Below are 14126 nucleotides of genomic sequence, written 5' to 3'. Positions count from 1 at the left end.
CTTCTCTTTTTCCCTCCCTTTAATTCTGTATCAGAAGTCTCTAGCTCTGTGGTTGATAAAAGTGACTCATGGTATCAATTTTTCAAAGAAACTACAAAAAAATCTTGGTTATAGCCAGCAGCTGAACTGTTAAATGTAAGCCTTTTATTTACCTTACATTGTCAAGTGTCTGTTTTTCTAGAGGAAAAGAGGGAAAGAGATCGTATTTTATATGTGCCTTTAATAAATCAGGCAGGCTAAGCCCTTATCATTAGCCATACAGAACAAAATAATTACTGGAGGGAATGAGCAATCAGAGGTGTATGTGTGCCCTTTAGCCTGCTGCAGCAGCATGCCAGGAGAGGCGAGCCTGGACAAAGGTATAACAGTTCCTTCAGCACAGGAAATTGCACTACACAAATCCAGGGAAAGGATTGGCTTGTGACACAGCGGCCATGTGAGCGCACCGGCAGAGGTCAGTGTGACTTCTTCCCTGTGCTTCCCTTCCCTCAGTCTCCCTTTTCCTAGAGGGAGGAGGAGGATGCCTCAAGGATGTCTCACACTCTTTAGATATCAGGGGACAGGTGGCCAGTGTGCAGTACTGAGGTACTTCAGGCAGCGCTGCAAGGCCCCACGTGGAGAAAGCTTAGGAGTGAGTGGAGGGATTTAAATCCTGTGACTCAAGCTTGCAGATGGGGAGGAGAGGGTTTTCCCCAGTCGTGTTTGGGAGGGAAATACTACCGGCAGGGATAAGCAAGGAAAAGATGCTTTCCCCCACGGCTGGGACCCTGTTAAGGAGCAGGAAGACTTCCAGTATATCTGGCGGGTAGTGCTTACAAAGGCTATGACAAGGGGTTTTGTCTTTTGGCAACACTCGAGTTTGCAGAAGTAGGTGGGAAAGATATGTGACGTTAGGAAAAGTCAGAAATCCACAGAAAATTCCTACACAACTCTTAGTAACAATCATTCATAATTTGCTGCATAGGCTGCATGGAAACCTGTTTTTAAAAACCAATTTTAAAATTTCTTGTGTGTTTATTTTTCTTTTTTAGTTTTTTTCTACCTGTTGTCCTTCACAGTATAGAAGTTAGAAAAACAGCTGACTACTACCAGCAATGCAGGACCTAGTAGTCAGTAGTGTCAGGTTCTGGGAAGACACTTTGAGTTTGCAGGTGGAAGGCAAGACGGGGTGCATGACTTGTGTTTTCTCTAGTTGTAGTTAGTGAAAAAACAATGAGAATTTGTGCTGGCTGTTTGGATTGAGGGGTTGTTGAATTAGTTCTGTGTCAAGATATCAAGTTTATGGTACTGTTAGTGTGAAGGATGCAGCTAGCACTCTAGGGAGGAAGTATCTGCTGAAAGCCTCTCAGCAGAACATCAAAGGTAGTAGCTCCCATTAGCATTTGCAGAGAAGACATGCAGTTTTGTATGCATTTTTGTCTGAATATATCTGAATTTAATAATATTAACTGCTTTCACATGAACCTTTATACAGGTTTATATGCTTCCTGCTTCCTGCTACACCTGCACTTTCATTTCCATGTTTCCACCTCATAGTCAGTTGACAAATGCTAAAGAAATCTCCAGGTTAGTGTTATCCAGGCCTTTGCAGGCTATTTCTCAGGTGGCTCAGCTGCAACTGTTAGTGAAGTATTATTGTCAAATATGTAGGAGACTACATTTACAGAGCAGGTGTGATGTGCAGTAATGATCAGAAACAGCTGGCTCTTTAGACAGATAATTAAGTAAACAGTTAAACTGAGCAAACAGTTCTTTTTTTGTTCAGTGCTTGTGTGTATGCTTCTATAAACAGCAGAGGAAAAATGTCATTTGAAAGGATTTTACCTGCACCTGCTTTTCAGTTTGCCTGGTGAGACTATCTGGGTCTGACAGGAAAAATTGCTCAAGAGGGAAAATTGACTCATCTCATTTGACACTTCTAGGTTTATGGTTAGAACCCAGTGGAGCGTTCTGCTAAACATGGTTCATGTAATGAGACTTTACAAAAGGGATGGGTTTTTTGCTTTCTTGGGTTTTAAAATCAGTGGAGTATCATTTTATGAATGTAGAGCCTTAAAATGTCCTGTTGTTCACTGAACAGCCACAGAAAATTTATGTCAGTAAATTTCATTTAATTGTGTCTAAAGTTACTCCCTGTTTATCACAAACCATTCTGGATTTTAACAAAAAATCAGTCAAATACGAACCTAAAACAATGTACAATCTACAGTAAATCCACAGCACTTGGGAGAGTTTATTCTCTGAGCTTCATGGAATGGTATGATGCCTATCACTACTTCTGTCCAAAATACAGGCACTTCACTTACACAGTTGTTGTTTCAGACCTTCTGGTCTTTTTCCTTGTGGCACTCAGTGACCCTCAAGTTTCCATTTAGTCAAACTGGCCAGCAAGACTACACCTACTCACCTTGGATTAAATCTCAAATTATTTTGGGTGACAAGGCCTAGATTTAGTGTTTGTAAGACCTTGACTACACCTGCTGTTGGTAGTAGCCTCAAAAGGGATGATCCCAAGAAGGAACTGTTTAGGAGTGTGCTATGAGAGGATACTTAGCAGGGTTAGCATGATAATCAGAAGCAGTTTTTTCTCCTATACCTAGTTTCATGTCTACCAACAAGGGGTCAGATTGCAGCACCTTAGCAAGAAAACTTTGAGCAGGAATTCAGTGTATGTCAGTAAAGCTTTTCCCAAGACTGTGCTTCATGGAGAAGATGAACAAGAATATTCTTGTTATCCCCTACTGAAGTTACAAATGCTTTGCTTGAATCACTTTATCTATTTTCCCCACAATGGGCAGTCTTTGTGCCAAAAAGTCCACTTTGAGTTGGCTGGCTAGTGGCTAAGTAAACATCTGTGCTAAAAAACTTGGAAATTAATTCTTGAAGAGAGTTGCTGTAGAAAAGATTGCCCTCCATATACATTTCATACTGACTAGACTCACACTAGCTGCCAGCCTCTTTATCCAGATAGCTCTTCCCCCTAACTATTTCTTTAAATTTGTCCACTGTGAGTAGAGCTTCCACTCATATATCTTATTTTCTATGTGACCTTCTTATCTTTCCAGTTTCTGTACTAAGTCCATTTGGAAAGTGCTTAAATGTTCATTATATTCTTAATTTTGGAAATATATCTTTCCCTCTCTTTACATAAACAGCAAGCTCTTGTCATGATGATGTAGTGGCTGCATCATGCTCAGGAGTTGCGGCATTCTACATCAAGCTTCATAACACGGATTTGATAGTCTTCGGTAATGCAGGTACTTTGGATTGTACAATAAAGGCTTCTTCAACTCCTCTTCTCACTTAATGGTATTGATAAGGGAATTTTCCACTGACTAGGTACTTTAGCAGTAGATTAAAGGAAAATCATTCCAGTGTGCTGTCAAGTACAAAACTAAAAATCAGCTCTTTACACTATCTACAGGTAGATGGATTAAGACTCCTTCCAAGAAGAAAAGGTAATGATTAACTTAATTTTAACCTTACATGCTGGATCTGGCATGCAGGACAAAAAACAGCCCTGAATTCTTCCTACACTTAGAGCTTGCTATCGTGGCAACATGCACACATGGGCTCATTCCAGAGCAAGGGCAAGGTGGGAAGAAAGTCAGTTTGTACTAACAGCTGCTTCCATGACGTATGTAATGAATCACAAGCTTTCTTTCACAAATTAATCAGGAAACATAAATGCCTCAACATTAGCTTATGATACTCACATTCAGAGATGTCCTTTTATATTTTTCCCAAAAAATGTTTTGTGATGCCACTGATAGCACACATGAAGAAAACAATATAATCTATATTAGCTGACTTGAAAATGGTCACACTTCTAAAGACTCTGATTAATAGTAATGGTTATAAGGAAAAATGCTGTGTGAAAGACCAAGTTCTTGATTGTATGAACATTTCTATTCCAAGTCTCTTCATGGATTTCTGATTATGCAATCACTCTTTGACCTTCACAGTAAATGCTACCACAAAAACAGTTTGTGGGTTGGGGCCTAATTGAACTAAGAAAAAACAAGATTTGTGTTAGGTTTAGGACTAAGGATATGAGACTGCTTGTAGCTGAATATTGAGAGCTCTAGTATTTAGCTACTCCCTTCTTCTGCATATAGACCATCCTCAGCTTCCCTTTCCCATCTTGTTCTACCAGCTGTAGCTTGGATTTAAAAGCTGATCTTCTAAATAGTAACCCATCGAAAACCAGATAATTTTCCATCAGAGATACCGTTAAGAGTCTGTAAAACAGCCCAGTATCAAATGCAGGCATGTTGAGCAATTCCTAAAGTAATGCTTTAGAAGTTGTGCTGACATTACAACTTTTCCCCTTTATTGTTTCTGTAATTGTATTTCATGTAAAGTGAAGCAGTATTGGAAACTGGAAGAATATTCTGAGGCCAGTTCTCTGCACACCTATCCTGAACCTCTCTGCTTCCCCAGAGAGCCACAGCCACAGACAACAGAGCAGATCTGTCAGCAGCAGTAAGTTAGGCTTCTACACAAGTCTGGTGTCTTTCCTGAGACTAAAAATAAAGGAATCAGCACTGCCTGATCCTTAAGGTTTTGGTCGGTCATCTGCCTGAGCCAATTCAGATTAATGCACGTGTCCCTCCCCTCTGCCATTAAGCACTTAAGTGAAGCCAGCTGTGACTGTTGTCCAACCTGCCAGCAGCTGCTTTCTTTATAGACCAGTATTTACTGCCACCCTACTATCAAAACCTTCCTGGTCACATGCTGCTGTTTCCCATCCCTACCAGTACACACCTGGGGTACAGTATCCCTTATTTTCTTCCAGGAAAATCAGCTGGAGTTATCTTGTGCAAAGTCCACATTGCAAAGGTATATTGCTTCACCTTTGCTACATCAACTTTGCTAAATAGATTAGCGCACCTGAGTAATCAGTTTGGTGCAGGAATGCGGAATTAGAAATGATAAGAGTCTGGGGTAATAGCACATTCATATCTTGTGGGTAGATGTGGAAGATGCCGATTTAGGTATCTATTTCCCTTTTGGCAGCACTTCCCTACATTTAGGCCAAGGTTGGATAGGACTTCATATGCATCCCTGGACAATAAAGAAAACAGTTACAGCTAAGTTTGTTAGATACCCTGTCCTGGCTCAAACAAAACTGACCAAATCAGGCTGACAAATGCTTCATCACAGGAACTGATACAGACTTTTTGGTGGGCCACAGAGAGAAAAGCATTGTTTTAGAGGGGAGCACATGCCCTTTGTGGGTAACAGCAAGATGAGGCAACAGTTTAAGCAAGATCCTCTTCAGCCTCTGATTCAATGCACAGCCCAAAATCTTATTTTGGAATGCTCTGACCACATCTGTGTAAGGGACTCTTCATATAGAAACCTGTCACTGCACTGTGTGGCTGTGGAGCAACAATAATTCCTCTGGAAATCTTGTAGACAGGAGCAGACCTCACTCAGCCCAAGATGCTCCTGGATTGCTCTTGCCTGGCAGCCAGGATATGCTACAGTCAAGCCATCACATTTGTGGCTCATGCAGTATGAGGCCTTTATTTGGTATTTCTGACCCCTGGCAGTCAGCCCTGATGATGAGAAATTGGGAGGGCACCCCAGCTGGGTGTAGACTTGCACAGCGGGGCAGGAAGAACAGCAGGAAAGCACAGACAGCTTTTTTCCTGGATGAGTAGGACAGCAGAAAAGCATATTGGAGAAAAAACCAGCTTTTTGCACCCCCTCTCCTGGGAAAGAGCTGTGAAGGAAATTATCAGAACAGATCGGGAAGAAACAGATTTTTGTGTGTTGGCTGCACTCACTATATTTATCTTGCCTGGGTGGAAGAGAGCAAAAATTAGTATCTTGAGTCTTAGTTAAGTGGCCTGGTAGATCCAGATTCTCTATCTCCAGAAATACAAATCTAGAGTAATTTGACAGAATTATACAAACAGAAACAGTACAAAATCAGAAGAAGAAAGAGCACAAATATTTTTGGCTCTGCTCTCATGATGTACTGAATTATAACAAAAGTTGACTAATCCTCCAGTACCAAGGAATGAGAAGCTACAGAATGATGAAACAGATAATTTTTTAAAAAATAGCAAGTCCATGGAGATGCTATAGAGACTATTATGTCAATCTACAGGTATTTAGGGGGAAAATTAATTGTTTTGACTTGGATAATATCTGCTATATTTCTACAACAGAACTTGGTCTGATTTCTGGCACGCAAATCATGAAAGATTATGACTTCAGTGTTTTAACCCACATTGCAGATGTCTTCTTAGCAGTTTAAACACAGAATTCAAAATATGTTTTCTAAGTAGCTTAAAGGCATTGTAAACCCAGAAAATCATTCATCTTCAGCATATTCAGCAGACTCCAAAATACCAATGTCTCATCCCAGTTTCAAAAACGCCAAAGAAACAAGCTAGGACTGAGGAATTAAAGACTCATTTACTTAGGAAATTTGTGGTGTGGAGAACCCAAAAAAAGAAATGTGCATGGTATTCTTCAAATGTACTATTTCCCACAGGAGTAACATAACACGGAATAACACAGGCTAAGTACAAGGAAGAGTTACCCTTTCTGTGAACTTTCAGTATTTGTTCAAAAAGAAGAAGGCAGTGAACAGCCGGAAGAGAATATGATATGATCAGCATGCAACCCAGAGTACTTAGACAAACAATGGCAGACGTAAATCTAATAGAGATTTCAAATGCACAGTTTGCAACATCAGAGATGATTTTAAAAACACAGAACAAAGAGACTGGTGTGGTGTTTTGGCTTGGGGCTTTTTTTCACAAAACATGCTTCATGACATTGGGACAATTTTTACAGCAAAGAACACATCAAGAGGAACACAACCATCAAAACAATGTTTCTTCTGTTCTGAGATGCTTTTCTTTGTGCTCTTGGTGGATTTCTTTCCTTAATCACAATAGATAGTTTTGACAGCCTATTAGATTCATGCTCCGATCAATGAATTCTGAACAGATTTGGAGATTTGGGGTGATACTGTACCTTAGTGAATATGTCTATGTCTCATCTGCCATAAATGCAAACTTTTGCATAGCCTAAACTATATCTGACTCCTTTCCCTGCGTTTTCCTCACCCAGTAATCCTCTTACCCTTTATATATTCAAAACTACACTCTTTCAATTTATCCTGTTTTGTGCACTCTGCCCCACCTCTCACTTGCAATAGTATAACCTTCCCCAGCATTCCAAATGTAATATCCAGCAGTTAAAATCCTGGTACTGGGTCTACAATCCTGCTTGTGCCTGTCACGTTGGCTTCCCGATCATGAGCATCTCATCATCTTTTCTGGTGATTTTGAATTCCTCATCCTTACTTTCAAGGCCCTTTCATTCTCTGCAGCCAGCAATGGATTGGTGTCTTCTAACACATTATCCAGCAAAACTAAGGTGCTTTTCAGACTTTGCAGGGGGTCACTGCAGCATTAAATCGGCAGGGCAAAAAGTAAATAAATCAGTAATACAGCTAACTAAAAATACAGGAAGAAAACAAGTAGGCAAAACAGAGTCACAGCAGCCAATGTTTGATAAGACAAACCAAAGCCCTCATACCAGGACTTAACCTACAAGGACTTACTACAGCAGTAAAGCTTCAGAGGATAGTTTGACTTACACTGTTTCATGAAACATCACCATAACCTTGTTCTGCCATTTTTCCTGCTTTAAACCAAGACCATAAATCAACTGCTGTCTAGGTCAAACTGGGAAGAGGAATGTGGCAAACAGACAGCCCCCACACAGTTGTGAGTGAATACAGTCACACAGGAGCTAGAAGGAGGTCTATCCTCTTGGATTCTACAGGAATCCTGCACACTTGTGGTAAATGTGTTGATTAAAATATTAACAATTGTGGTAAAAAATGTAGTTAGACAAAACCCAGCTCAAAGAAGAGGTATGTGCTACACGTTTCAGATGTTTTTGTACTGCTGCACTGGACTGAGCAGTTTCTGTTACAGGTCAGTCTGAATCAGGTCAGTGAATGAGTAACCTTATAAAATCCACAGAAGACAGGAGACAATAATCACTTAGTAACAGTTTGTGGATTAACTAAAAATCCTTAGAAGCAAGAGAAACTATATTTACCCTGTTACTCCTGAATCTCCCATTTTTAAGCTCACTCACTGCCACTTCATTACCCCTGTAACACTCTGCTCAGTAAGTGAGCAGGTGTTCACTATCACAGTAAGGAGGTTTGGGATACCTGTAAGGAGAGTGTCAGGGAAGCATGAAACACATTTGCCACATACTGCCAGATTTCCAGACATTAATGTAATGAAAGGATGTGCCTTCCTCTGAAATTCAGAGATCTAACCTGAGCTGTTTGACCCTCATAAGTTCACCTTGAAATTAGGCTGCAGGAAAAGAGCAATAGTGCCAGAGAACAGCAGCATACTGGGTAAAGTAAGCATTTGTTCTTCCTGGCTGAAACACTATTATTTTTAACCTTTGGCTTTTTGGAGTAAATGTTTTATATAACAATTGCACTAATCAACAGAGGCTTTTGCAGAATAGAGTGTATTTAATTACTAGCTCAGAGGCAGCAGTCCCAGATGTACTGGAACATAAAAAACATTCAGACAAAGAGGTCTGTGTTCTACACAGCTGGCTAGCAAATGCAAAGGCTGCCCTTGCACAGGTTTTAGCCTGACCGACAGCGACACCGGGAGGAACACAAAGGTTTTTAAAAAGGCTCTGCTATTCTATGCTGTGAAAGTCCCTGTCCAAAACGCACATGCATTTTCCTACTATTTGGAGGAAAGTAATGAGCTGTGTGGAAAATCAGTGCTAATAATTTAATAGAAATCAAAGACTGCTAACCAGTATTTGCCTTTCTACCAGCTATCCATAGGCCAATCATGTTCAAAATGTGAGCCAAGATGCTTCTCACTTCAAGCAGCACTTCAGTGGCAGCAGATGTTTGCACATTGAATGCAATTAATCCATCAATTTTCAAACACCACGCATGTACCACATGACAGCACAGCTTGCTGATTATGGAATACCAAAGAGAAGACACTAAAAAAAGTCCTTACAAAGTCCCTGTTTTTGCTAAAGAATTTGATTCTGTGTGATTAAATCATTTTACCCCTATATTATAGGCCTTAATCTTTTTTTCTGCTTCCACTAAGAAAATAAGAGTGCAATTCATGACCATTTGTGCAAATCATGACCAACACCTTAGTGCAGGACCAAAACAGATAGCGATTCAAAAAGAAAATCCAGGCACAGAAGTCTCCTGTAATTTACACTTTCTCACATAGTTACTATGAAATCAATGCAGAGACACGAATGGGTTAGTACACCTAGTGACTCTTGAATGCAGCACCTATATACGTGATTTCTCATACAGAAACACAGATGACACAAATTAAAAGTCCTGACAGCCATGTGATTTTGAACTCACCCAGCAACAACACTGACTGATTAAAACACCACATGAAAAGAACGTGATATAATATGAATGGGCTGGTGTATTACTGCTGAAAGAAAATGGTGAACACTTTCCAAGTTGCTTTAAATTCAGCACTGCAGGACCATTTTTTGCAAAATCCCAAGCTGAGACGTACTACTGGCAAGTAGTATTCTTGGTTCCAAAAAATCACCACCTCTTCAAGAAGCTCTGATAGGACATAACAGGATAGAAGAGAAGCGGCTTACAGCTCCCATCCTCATATTTCATTAAAAAAGCAATTTCTCTGTTTATCAGCAAAAGTATTTGTAGAGTTTTCATCTTCCTTCAGGTAATAATATGGCAAAAAGAAAGGAAGTTACTTGAAAGACTGTTCCCATCAAGGTCATTTCACAGTAAGCAATACTGTGCTAACAAATGAATTATTGATCACGTGTCATTTAGCACTTGTTATTCACTGGTGTTACACACTCAGTGGTAATTAAGTTTATGCAACAGTGGAAGACGCTGATAGAATTTGTATTAGAACTGCAAATCCATTATGTTGTACATTCCAGTAGCTCTAAGACATATTTTATGAATTCTAAAAATTGCTTTCCTTGGGTGAGATAACCCAATGACAGCTAATGCAGTTTACAATCTCCTGAGTGGACATTCCAAATTAAAGCAGAAATTGAGAAAGTGTGTGCTTATAGTATCTTTAATCCTTCTTACTTTAGTACTTCATCATAACCATAACTACTCAGAGGCACCCAAATGCTTGCCAAGACATATTACAATCTGCAGCAATCTTTAAGACACTCTTCCCAGAACCACTTCACAGAAAGTTATTCAGCAAGCCAGTTCTAGTAGGATTGTTCATCATCACATGTAAGGAATTCAAAGCTGTCTGGAAAGAGAAGCACCACTATGATTCATCTGCTGCAATGCCAAACTAGCAGTCCAGTGACAGTGCAGGTAACAGATCTTTGGAATTTCCATACTTAGCAAAAGTAGGAAAGAATTTGTAGCCTACTTAGAAAGAGCCCATTCTCTGCATACGTAACATGGATCTAACCCACTCACTCCTAACACACAGAAGCAGTTACACAAGTGGTATTTACACAATATTTCACCCTGGGCCCCCTGTAAGGCTACACTTATAAAAGTTGGTATCAAATAAGGAATTATATAACAAGGTGTCAAGTTAACCTTCAAAAGCTTAGTGTTTGTTACGTAGTAACCTCTTCATCGCATTTGTGAGTTTATTCCATTCATATTAGTTTTCAGATAATAATTTGAAGACCAGTCAAACATCAGACTCACCATACCAGTTTTGTCCAGTTCATGAGCTGTGTTCCCATATCTAAAGCCAGATAGCAGAATCAACCTTATTCCTGTCAATTAAACAACTGGACTTGTGTTGTGGTTTTGAAAACAAACCAAGTGAGAGGCTCTAAGTCAGAAATAAAATTTAATGAGAAGAAAAGGAAAATAAAATAAAATAAAATAAAATAAAATAAATACAAAAAGAAAAACCACTGACAGAGTCAGAATACAACCTGATCAGGGATGGAAACAGTCCAGACGAGGTGGTCTTCCTGAAACAGAAATCTTGTAGAAAGGTCTGGTAGCTCCGGTCCTCTGGGAATCCAGTGGGTGAGGGCTGCTTCTACTGTCCCAAATCCCAGCTTATATCCAGGTGAGAATGCTTGGCTCTTCCCCATGGGCGGAGCATCTCACAATGGGATGATGAGTCATGGAAGAGGGCCTTGATGGCCCATTAAAGAGAGAGATAACGCCCGGAGGGAGTTATCTCTGAGTCATGCAAAAGGCATTGATGGGCCATTAACTGAAGATGGTGATAGAATACATCCTAAACTACAACCCAGGACAATCCACCCCTTATTCTATTACCATCTACAACATGCCTAAATCAATACATTCTTACAGATGAATGCATATATACATACAGAATGAAACCTTACACACTGCTCTCACTTAAAATTAAGTCTCCCTGTGGTACACAACGGGTTTCTCCATCTTTCTGCATTACCCACCAAGTGTAGCCAGGTCCTTGAGCAAAGACAATCCCATGGATGGGTCTGCCTTTGCCTGAAGTGGGATTAATCCAAACACTCTTTCCTAAAATGCCCTTCATGTGTACCACAGGTACTTTGTCTCCATCCACTGTGTGTAAGGGTTCAGACTGGGCAGGACCACCTCGATTGATAGACCCTCGGGTGTTAACTATCCATGTGGCTTTGGCTAAGTTTAGTTCCCAATTCTTGAAGGTTCCCCCACCAAGTGCCTTCAGGGCAGTCTTTAATAGTCCGTTGCACCATTCAACTTTCCTGGCAGCTGGTGCATGATAAGGAATGTGGTATATCCATTCAATACCATGTTCTCTAGCCCAGGTGTTTATAAGGTTGTTCTTGAAATGGGTCCCATTGTCTGACTCAATTCTCTCAGGGGTGCCGTGTCTCCACAGGATTTGTTTTTCAAGGCCCAGGATGGTGTTCCGGGCAGTGGCATGAGGCACAGGGTGGGTTTCCAGCCATCCAGTGGTGACTTCCACCATGGTCAGCACGTACCGCTTTCCTTGGCGTGTTTGGGGAAGGGTGATATAGTCAACTTGCCAGGCTTCCCCGTACCTGTACTTCAGCCATCGTCCACCATACCACAGAGGCTTCATTCGCTTGGCCTGTTTGATTGCAGCGCAGGTCTCACAGCTGTGGATGACCTGTGAGATGCTGTCCATAGTGAGGTCCACCCCTCGGTCACGGGCCCATCGATATGTTGCATCTCTTCCCTGATGACCAGAGGCATCATGGGCCCAACGAGCTAGGAATAATTCTCCCTTGTGCTGCCAATCTAGATCCACTTGTGATACTTTCACCTTGGCAGCTTTGTCTACCTGCTCGTTGTTGCGATGCTCCTCATTAGCCCGGCTTTTGGGTATATGCACATCCACATGTCGAACCTTCACGGTCAGCCTCTCTACTCGGGCGGCGATGTCTTGCCAAATGTCAGCGGCCCAGATGGGTTTTCCTCTGCGCTGCCAATTGGCCTTTTTCCAGCGATTCAGCCATCCCCACAGAGCATTAGCTACCATCCATGAGTCAGTGTAGAGATAAAGCCTCGGCCACTTTTCTCGTTCAGCAATTTCTAAAGCCAGCTGGACAGCTTTAAGCTCTGCAACTTGACTCGATCCACCTTGTCCCTCGGTAGCTTGTGCAACTTGTCGTGTGGGGCTCCATGCTGCAGCTTTCCCTTTCCGGTTAGCTACTACAATTCGGCAGGAGCCATCAGTGAATAGAGCATATCGTCTTTCAGTCTCCGGTAGCTCATTATATGGTAGGGCTTCCTCAGCACGTGTTACTTGCTTTTCTCCTTCTTCTTCTTCAGACAATAATCCAAAAGTTTCACCTTCCGGCCAGTTCGTTATAACTTCCAGAATCCCAGGGCGATTTGGGTTTCCAATGCGGACGCGCTGTGTAATGAGGGCAATCCATTTGTTCCATGTGGTATCGGTGGCATGATGTGTGGAAGGAACCTTTCCCTTAAACATCCACCCCAGCACTGGCAGTCGGGGTGCCAAAAGCAGCTGTGTTTCAGTGCCAATCACTTCTGAGGCGGCTTGAACTCCTTCATAGGCAGCCAAGATCTCCTTCTCTGTGGGAGTGTAGTTGGCCTCGGAGCCTCTGTAACTTCTGCTCCAGAATCCCAATGGTCGGCCTCGAGTCTCCCCAGGCACTTTCTGCCAAAGGCTCCAAGACAAACCATTGTTTCCAGCTGCGGAGTAAAGCACATTCCTCACATCTGGTCCCGTCCTGACTGGGCCCAGGACTACTGCATGAGCAATCTCTTGCTTGATCTGAACAAAAGCTTGTTGCTGTTCAGGCCCCCAGTGGAAATCGTTCTTCTTGCGGGTCACCAAGTAGAGAGGGCTCACGATCTGACTGTACTCAGGAATGTGCATCCTCCAAAAGCCTATGGCACCTAGGAAAGCTTGTGTTTCCTTTTTGTTGGTAGGTGCGGACATGGCTGTGATCTTGTTGATTATCTCTGTGGGGATTTGGCGACGACCATCTTGCCATTTGACCCCCAAAAACTGGATTTCTTGAGCTGGTCCCTTAACTTGGTTTCTTTTAATGGCAAAACCAGCTTTCAGCAGAATTTGGATAATTTCCTCTCCTTTCTTGAAGACCTCCTCTGGTGTATTCCCCCATATGATGATGTCATCAATGTACTGCAGATGCTCTGGAGCCTCACCCTTTTCCAGTGCAGATTGGATCAGTCCATGGCAGATGGTGGGGCTGTGTTTCCACCCCTGGGGCAGTCGGTTCCAGGTGTACTGCACGCCCCTCCAGGTGAAGGCAAACTGAGGTCTGCACTCCGCTGCCAAAGGAATGGAGAAGAAGGCGTTGGCGATATCAATGGTTGCATACCACTTTGCTGCTTTGGACTCCAGCTCGTACTGAAGCTCTAACATGTCTGGCACAGCAGCGCTCAGTGGTGGCGTGACTTCATTCAGACCACGGTAATCCACCGTCAGTCTCCATTTTCTACTGGACTTACGCACCGGCCAAATCGGGCTGTTGAAAGGTGAACGGGCCTTACTGACCACCCCTTGGCTTTCCAGTTTACGGATCATCTCATGTATGGGAATCACAGAGTCTCTGTCTGTGCGGTATTGCTGACGGTGTACTGTTGCTGTGGC

The sequence above is a fragment of the Sylvia atricapilla genome, chromosome Z (genome assembly GCF_009819655.1).
Source record: "Sylvia atricapilla isolate bSylAtr1 chromosome Z, bSylAtr1.pri, whole genome shotgun sequence".
NCBI lineage: Eukaryota > Metazoa > Chordata > Aves > Passeriformes > Sylviidae > Sylvia > Sylvia atricapilla.
Note: the sequence above shows the minus strand (reverse complement) of the source record.